At 42.7% G+C, this 8,853-nt stretch overlaps 1 protein-coding gene and 1 pseudogene across 2 annotated transcripts in view; one reads left to right on the plus strand and one right to left on the minus strand.

Annotated features, from left to right (window-relative positions):
• GABRB3 (gamma-aminobutyric acid (GABA) A receptor, beta 3) overlaps nt 1–8,853 on the minus strand; it is a 484,556-nt gene that overhangs the window by 79,394 nt on the left and 396,309 nt on the right. The window lies entirely within an intron of this gene.
• On the plus strand, nt 2,068–3,474 carry LOC102856814 (annotated as a pseudogene).

The raw sequence follows: 8,853 nt of genomic DNA on the forward strand, positions 1-8,853 counted from the left end.
AAAAACAAACAAACGTATTGTGATGGGAAATTCTGTGGTTAGGGACCTCTCTAAAGTACTGAAGAGCAAGGGTGTCTCTCTGGAGACTAAGGTGCACCTGATATAGGCCATGGTCTTTGCAATGACTTGTTATGCATCAGAGAGTTGGACAATGACTAGGGAGAACAGAAGGAGAATTGACGCCTTTGAGCTGTGGTGCTGGAGAAGAGTATTGAATGTTCCACGGATTGCCAAGAAAACAAACAGATCCATCCTAGAGAGGGTTAAAGCAGCCTACTCCTTGGAGGCAAGGATTCTGGGACTTCGTCTGACATACTTTGGACATGTAAGGAGAGACAGGTCCTTGGAGAGGGACATCATGCTCGGTAGGGTAGACGGACAGCGCAGGAGGGGAAGACCCTCTCTGAGGTGGATTGATTCAGTGACTGGGGTAATCGCGATGGGCTTGTCAGAGGCAATGCGATTGGCACAGGATAGAGCAGGGTTTAGGGCTGTTGTACATTGGGTCGCTATGAGTCACAAACAACTCGATGGCACATAACAGCAACAACAATAATTCCAGTAAGAAATGATAGAGGGCTTCTTTCCTGATGCCGCTGACCCTCACTGAGACCTCTTCTCCTGATGCTACCAGCTCACACTGGGACCTCCTGATGCTGATGTGTGTTTCCTCCCGTGCCCCAGGAGAGATGCTGGAACTTGAATGAGGTACTTTGTGGTGTGTGTGTGGGTCACTGCTGTTTAGCTGGATCACGTGGGGCCCCACAACTCAATCAAAAGGGAGCAAGACAGCTGGAGCTCATTGTTAAAGGGAAAACCAAGGTTTCCTGGTTTTCCAGTCAGGTCTTCATTCTCCACCTTGCATCTCCTCATGTCCAGTCCATCAACTGCCATTAGCCCAGAGCACCTTGGGCTAGCCTCTATGGCTGTTGCCTAACAGATGAGGCTGCTTTCACAGGCCTTTTCTCTACTGAACTGAAGATCTTCCCTTGGGTCAGAAGGAAGAGAGAAAACCAGGCATGGTAGCTGCCCCACCCACTTCTGGAGAGATGACTTCAGATCAAGCAAAACACTCCTTAAAAAAGAGAAACAAGAGAGAGAGAGAGAGGGAAAGAGATAGGGAGAGAGAGAGAGAGAGAGAGAGAGAGAGAGAGAGAGAGAGAAACAGGGTAGGAGACATCTCATTCCCTCATTTCAAATACTACTACACTCCCATGGTGATCAAGACATAGGGGCACTAGTACAATGACAGACACATAGATCAAGGAAATAGACTTGAGAAACCAATAATCAGCCCATCTAGATATAGTCAATAATTTCTAACAGGGAGATGAAATCAGTTAAATGGGGAAATGGCAGCCTTTTTAAAAAATGGTATTGGCAAAATTGGAAAACCATCTGCAGAAAACTCAAACGTGACACACCTCACACCACACAAAAAAGCAACTTAAAGTGGATCAAGGACCTAGTACTAAAGCCAAAGACTATAAATGTCATTAGAGAAAAGCTCAGAAGAACCCTAGAAACACTAATCCACAATATTAACAGTCTTCCAAGCAAGCATCCTGAAAAACCTACAACAAGGAGAGGATCAGATAGATGAATGGGACTTCTAAGAATCAAATTCTTGTGCACATCCAAAAACTTTTTCACCGGGCTAAAAAGAGAAGCCATAGATTGGGAAAAGATATTTGGTAATGACATGTCTGATAAGGGACTTATGTATAGAATTTATAAAATACTCAAGCACCACAACAAGATAAAGGTAAACAATTTAAAAAAAAAAGAAAAGAAAAGAAACAAATGATGGAGGTGACATTACAAAAGAAACAGAGGAGAGTTAAGGCATGCGGGTGAAGGGGGAAGGGAGTGTTTTGGTTCTAGTCGCTCGCCATCCTTTCCAAACTTGATCGTCAGAAAACTGCTTGTTCCGGCCTCCCTTTCCCCTTCCTTCTTCAGCCCTATTTTCCCTCCCTCCTTTCAGCCTGTCCACTTTCCCCGTTTCTACTTGCTGCTCAGGGGCCGGGCCACTTTCAGGGCCGGGCGCACTACGGTGCGGGTATATGACCCGCCTTCCTGTCGCCGCTCGCTTTCCCCGCCCCATGTGGCTGCAGGGCCGCGGAGGCGCTGCCCACTATGGCCCGGAAAGCAGCAGGAAGCGGAAAGCGCCCGCCTCGCCGGCAGCCGGGGAGGACACTCAGGGCCCGCAGTGTGGCTGGGATCACTCACTTCACAAAAGGAAAAGACTCCCCCCAGTCCTGAAGAGCGGGGAAGTCAAGCTTCAGAGTGAAACCAGCTATTCCCGAGTGCTGCATGGTTATGCAGCTCAGCAACTTCCCAGTCTCCTGAAGGAGAGAGAGTTTCACCTTGGGATCCTTAACAAAGTGTTTGCATCTCAGTGGGTGAATCATAGGCAAGTGGTGTGTGGTACAAAATGCAATACGCTGTTTGTAGTGGATGTCCAAACCAGCCAGATCTTGTTGATCCCCATTCTGAAAGACCGAGAACCTGGAGGGGTGAGCCAGCAGGGCTGTGGTATCCATGCCATCAAGCTGAATCCCTCTAGAACACTGTTAGCCACTGGAGGCGACAACCCCAACAGTCTTGCCATCTACCGACTGCCTACACTAGATCCTGTGTGCGTGGGAGATGATGGACACAAGGACTGGATCTTTTCCATTGCATGGATCAGCGACACTATGGCAGTGTCTGGTTCACGCGATGGTTCTATGGGACTTTGGGTGGTGACAGATGATGTATTGACCAAAAGTGATGCAAGGCACAATGTGTCACTGGTCCCTACCTATGCCCATATCACTCACAAGGCCTTAAAGGACATCCCCAAAGAGGACACAAACCCTGACAAATTGCAAGGTTCGAGCGCTGGCTTTCAACAATAAGAACAAGGAATTGGGAGCAGTCTCCCTAGATGGCTACTTTCATCTCTGGAAGGCAGAAAATACACTGTCTAAGCTTCTCTCCACCAAGCTGCCATACTGCCGTGAGAATGTCTGTCTGGCCTATGGCAGAGAGTGGTCTGTGTATGCAGTGGAATCCCAAGCCCATGTCTCCTTCCTGGATCCACGGCAGCCTTCTTACAACGTCAAGTCTGTCTGCTCCAGGGAGCAAGGCAGTGGAATCTGGTCAGTGAGCTTCTATGAACATATCATCACCGTGGGCACAGGGCAAGGATCCTTGCTGTTCTATGACATTGAGAGCTCAGAGATTTCTGGAAGAGAGGTTCTCCGCTTGTTATGGGCCCAAACTTGAAGGGGAGAATCTTAAGTTAACCACTGGCAAAGGCTGGCTGAATCATTTTGAAACCTGGAGAAATTACTTTTCAGACATTGATTTCTTCCCTAATGCTGTTTACACCCACTGCTAAGACAGACTTCGTCCAGAACGAAACTCTTTGTGGCAGGAGGTCCCCTCCCTTCAGGGCTCCATGGAAACTATGCTGGGCTCTGGAGTTAATGACAGCCAACACTCCCAAAATGCAGAGATTTACACTAACATCCATCTTCAGTTTCATTCATTCTTATTTTGATTCTCCCCCCAGTTGTGTGTGGCTCTCAAATCTTAGTGGGAACAACTGAGTTTACCTGTTGTTTAGACGTTTGACAGGAAGAAGCTCTGTACAGAAATGTGAAGGGAACTTTTTCCCTATTTGGTATTCAGAATTTTATTTTTTGACTTTTTTTTGTTGTTTCTCACCAAACATTGTTATATTGATCCTTTTTGTTTTTGTTTTTTTCTTTAAGTGACACACTCTTCCCTTTTCAGGCTTCCTGTTTAGGCTTACACAGTCATTCTTATTCCCGCCCTTACTTCACTCTTGAAGTAGGGTTCCTTTATAATTATGTGGTTGCTGTCAGACTTTCTGTGAAAGTTTGAGGGCTCAGCGTGCGCGTGTGTGTGTGTGTGTTTATAGATACTGTGTGTCACTAAAATTGCCTAGATTGAAGAATGCTTGTAATATTTATAAAAGAAACCACTTTATTCAGAGTCCAGCTTCAGAACTAGTCTTTATCTTATCTAACAACTCTGATTATACTAAGTAAAAACAAATAGCCACTGGGAAAACTCTTTAAATTCGATTCCAGACTTCCCAGAGGCACCTATGCCACACCTCCAAAGTGTTTTGGTCCCAATCTGTCCTCCCACTTGTGTGTCCCCAGGTGAGAACACTTGTATATCATCACTGACACTTGCCCACCCCCCATCTGCGTAACACCTGGCTACTACCCTATGTCATCACGTTTCCATCCAGATACAGCTCTGCAGGAGGCGTGGTAAGACTCCATGAAGATTCCAAATCCCTGTCCCTTAAGACCTGATAGAGTATTTCAGAAGCTGGGGACCTCATGTCTACTAAGTTTTACTTCTGCTTGTTCACCCTTTGGCTTTGGGGACTATCTTCTCCTTTGTTGTTCTTCTATTCTCCCTAGTAGATTTTGCTTTTGTTTTCAAAATTGATTTCAGGAGTTTGAGAGTGAATAGGGGTTTTATTGGTGTGTAGTATTTCATATGTGTAATGTTCATTTTCTCCATGCATTGGGTAGGGGCCATCCCTCTTCCTCTGTTGGCTCAGCTTTAGGGTGTTGAGGGACTGGCTTACAGCCAGCAATGTTGTACATGTAGCCACATTGACCTGATAAGTAATTTGTCTGTTCCTCCCTTGAACTATCCACGTAGTCCAAGGTTTTTAAACTTGAAGGCAACTAACTGTGATGTCCAGTTGTTCTCTGCTTTTTATGCATCATGTTGCAGATAACTAACAGCTGTTCCTACCCACAAATTCCTCTTCTCCTGGAAGCACATACTGTGTGTCTCTGTTAACAGCCCGTCCTGGGGAAAGGGAAAAGTCCTACTTTTACTCCTTTGCCCCAGCTTTTAAGCTGCTCTCCCAGTTCTCCCCTTCTCCTCTGGGTGTAACTGGGAAGAATGGAAAGAAAAATGTCCTCCCCTTGATGGCGAGGAACTGCTAGAAAGGGGAAAACAACAAGTCTACCCCAGCTTGTTGGTGCAAGACATACACTGGTTCTGGAATTCTCATCGTCTAACCTAGAGAAAAATAGGTGCTATAAACAGGGAATTTATGCACAATGTTGGGTGCTATAGCTCTTTAATTGTCTTAATTTTTTTCCCCTATTGTTAAACTACAAGCTGTAGGTTTCTTAGTTCTCACAGAACTTCTATTATTTTAAACTATCTTATATATTAAAAAAATTCTTAAGTAGGATGTTTTGTACTGTTGCCTGACCCTCTTCTGTGATGGGTAATGTGTTTAATTGTTTGGGATTATTTTGTTTGTTTTAAAAAATGTAGCACTTGACTTTTGCCAAGGGAAAAATAAATAAATATTATTCGAGAAAAACAAAACAAAACAAAACAAAAAACCCAAAAGAAACAGAGGAACTTAAACTATAATATACAATTATTATGGAAAGTCATACTCTGAGAAATTTGAAAACTTAGAGGAAATGAGCAAATTCCTTGAAATTCATGCTCTATCCAAACTGACAATGTCAGATGTAGAAAACATTGAATTGACCCACCATGAAAGAAGAAATTCAGCAAGTCATAAAATTTCCCCAACAAAAATAGTTCTGGACCGGATGGCTTCATGACTGAATTCTACCAAACATCCAAGGTGATCTAACACCAATTCTACTTAAATTATTAAAAAAAAATAGATAAAGAAGGAGCACTCTAAGAAACATTATTTGAAGCAACCATAACCCTAATGTCAAAACTAGGCAAAGATACTGCCAAAAAAGGAAAGTACAGACCAATAGCTCTCATGAACATAGACCCAAAAATCCTTAACAAAACCCTAGCCAATAGAATCCAAAAGCACATAAAAAAAAATTCATCATGACCAAGTAGGATTCATAAGAGGTATGCAAGAATGGTTCAACATAAGAAAAATAGTTAACATATTTCACTGCATTAACAAAGCAAATAACAAGAACCATATAATCTTAGCAATTGATGCAATAAAGACATTTGATAAAATTCAACACCATTTACTGATTAATACACTCAACAAATTTGGAATAGAAGAGAATTTCCTCAACATAGTGAAAAATATATATGCAAAACCAAGAGCCAATATTGTCCTCAATGGAGAAAGACTAAAAGCATTTTCCTTAGAACAGGGGACAGACAATGATGCCCACACTTGCCACTTCTATTCAATAAGTATTGGAAGTACTTCCTAGGTCAATATGACAACAGAAGGAAAGAAAAGGCATCCAATTTGTTAAAGAGATGGTTAAACTATCACTATATGCAGATAACATGATACTGTACACAGAAAACCCCAAGACTCAACAACAAAAATTCCATATCCAAAAAGCAGTGACATTCCTCTATAGTAACATAGAAAACAAAAAGATGGAAACTAAGAAAGTAATACTACTTACAATAGCCAAAAACCAAATTGATATACTTGGGGAGTGAACCTAACTAGAGACACAAAAGACCTGTACAAAGAAAACTACAGAACATATCTACAAGACAAAATAAAGACCTAAATAACACAGTACCATTAAACCATTATTGCAGAATGAATATAAGGATCCAAGGGAGGTGGTGGTGGTGGAAGCAGAGGAATAAGGATATGTGGAGGAGGGAGGGAATCAATCATGACTCATAGAGACTGTATGAACAAAAGGCCTGAAGCCCCTCTACAATTACCGACATTTAAAAAAGTTCATAGAGTTTCCAGAGGCATGTTGCTTAGGAAGTGGATGCCACTCCAGCTTCCAAACCTGTCATAGAATGTTGTTTTTGTTATATGCCATTGAGTCGTCCACAATGTATAGTGACCCTATGTATAGCAGCTCTGAAAGCATCCCTGTCTTGAGACAACACACCAACCTCCATTGCCCCAGCTACAGTATCAATTCATCTCATCCCTGGGTATTTCTTTCCTACGCTATCCATCCACTCTTCTGAGCATGACGTCCTTCTCCAAGAACCAATCTCTCCTGGCCACGTGCCCAAAGTAAGTGAAGGTGGAGATTCAAAATCCCAGCCTCCAAGGAGAGACTTGGTTTCACCCTCTCCAAAACAGACCTATTTGTTTTCTTGGCAATCCGTGGTATGTTCAAGACTCTTCTCCAGCACCACAATTTGGAGGCATCTAGTCTTCTGTCATCCTTAGTCATTGTGCAGCTCTCCCAACCATAGCACGTAATTGAGTAAACCATGGCCTGGATTAGGAACACTTTTTTTATCTAGACTGACATTGTTGCTTTTCAGCACTCTGGAGAGGTCCATGACAGCAGATTTTCCTGATGTACTTTGTCTTTTGATTTCCTGACTGCTGGTTACAAGAGTGTTAATTGTGAAGCCAAGCAAGCTGTAATTGCTAACAACCTCAATCACTTCTCCATCTATCATGGTGCTGCCAATTGGCCCAGTGGTGAGAATCTTTGTCATCTTGATGTTGAGCTTCAATCCATATTGAAGACTACAGTCCTTGAACTCTTGCAGCAAGAGCTCCAGGTCTCCTTCAGTTTCAGCAATCAGAGTTGTGTCATCTGCATATCATAGCTTGTTAATGAGTCTTCTTCCAATCTTGATGCTACACTGCTCCTCATAAAGCCCTGCTTCCTGAATGACCTGCTCTGCATATAGATTGAAAAGGTATGGGGACAGGATGCATCCCTGAAAATCTTTTCCTGATTTTGAACCATGCAGTATTTCCTCGCTCTGTTCTGAGGACTGCTTCTTGGTCTAAGTATAGATTTCGTATAAGTATGATCAAGTGTTCTGGGACTCTAATTTTCCTCTAGGTTAGCCACAATTGATTGTGATCCACACAGTCAAATGCCTTTGCATAGTCAATGAAACACAGACAGACATTCTTCTGGCACTCTCTGCTTTCTGCCAAGATCCATCTGACGTTGGCAATAATGTCTCTAGTGCCACAACCTCTCCTAAACACAGCTTCTATTTCTGATAGTTTTCTGTTAATTAATGTACTGTTCAAGTCTTTTCTGGATAATTTTCAGCAAAATTTAACTAGTGAGTGATATTAATGATATTGTTCAATAATTTTCATACTCTGTTGGGTAAAACAACAACAACAACAACAACAACAAAAATAAAACCCCCAAAATAAATGGAAAAATATGCCCTGTTCATGGATGCTGTTGTTAGGTGCCTTGATTTGGGTACTACTCATAGTGATCCTATGAACAAAGATCTGAACCTTGTTCTATCCTATGACCTCCTCACACTTCCTGACCCACAAGAGCCCACTGACCTCCTCAATCCACCTGGTTGAAGGTCTTCCTCTCCTTCACCTACCTCCATCCTTCCCAGCATCATTTTATTCTCCAAGAACCAGCACCTACTGGCAACAAGTAATTCATGAAGACTCAATATTGTGAAAATGACAATCCTACCAAAAGCAATCTACATGTTCAATGAAATCCCAATCCAGATTACAAATCTATTTTCCAAAGAGATTGAAAAAGAAATTGTCAACTTTATTTGGGGAGGAAAGTGACCACGGATAAGCAAAGCAATTCTGTAAAACAAAATTGAAGGGGGAGGTATAGCACTCCCTGATCTCAAAACCTGCTATATAGCATTAGTAACCAAAACAGCATGATACCGGTACAATGACAGGTACATAAACAAGTGAAACAGTATTGTTGTTGTTGTTGTTGTTGTTATGTGCCATCGAGTCCCTTGCGATTCATAGAGACACTATGTACAACAGCCCTAAACCCTGCTCTATCTTCTGCCTCCGACACACCCATCCCGATTACCCCAGTCACTGAATCAATCCACTTCATAGAGGGTCTTCCCCTTCTGCACCATCCCTCCACCCTC

This window comes from Elephantulus edwardii, unplaced genomic scaffold, assembly GCF_000299155.1.
Source record: "Elephantulus edwardii isolate Elephantulus edwardi_28Jun2011 unplaced genomic scaffold, EleEdw1.0 scaffold00234, whole genome shotgun sequence".
NCBI classification, from domain to species: Eukaryota; Metazoa; Chordata; class Mammalia; order Macroscelidea; family Macroscelididae; genus Elephantulus; species Elephantulus edwardii.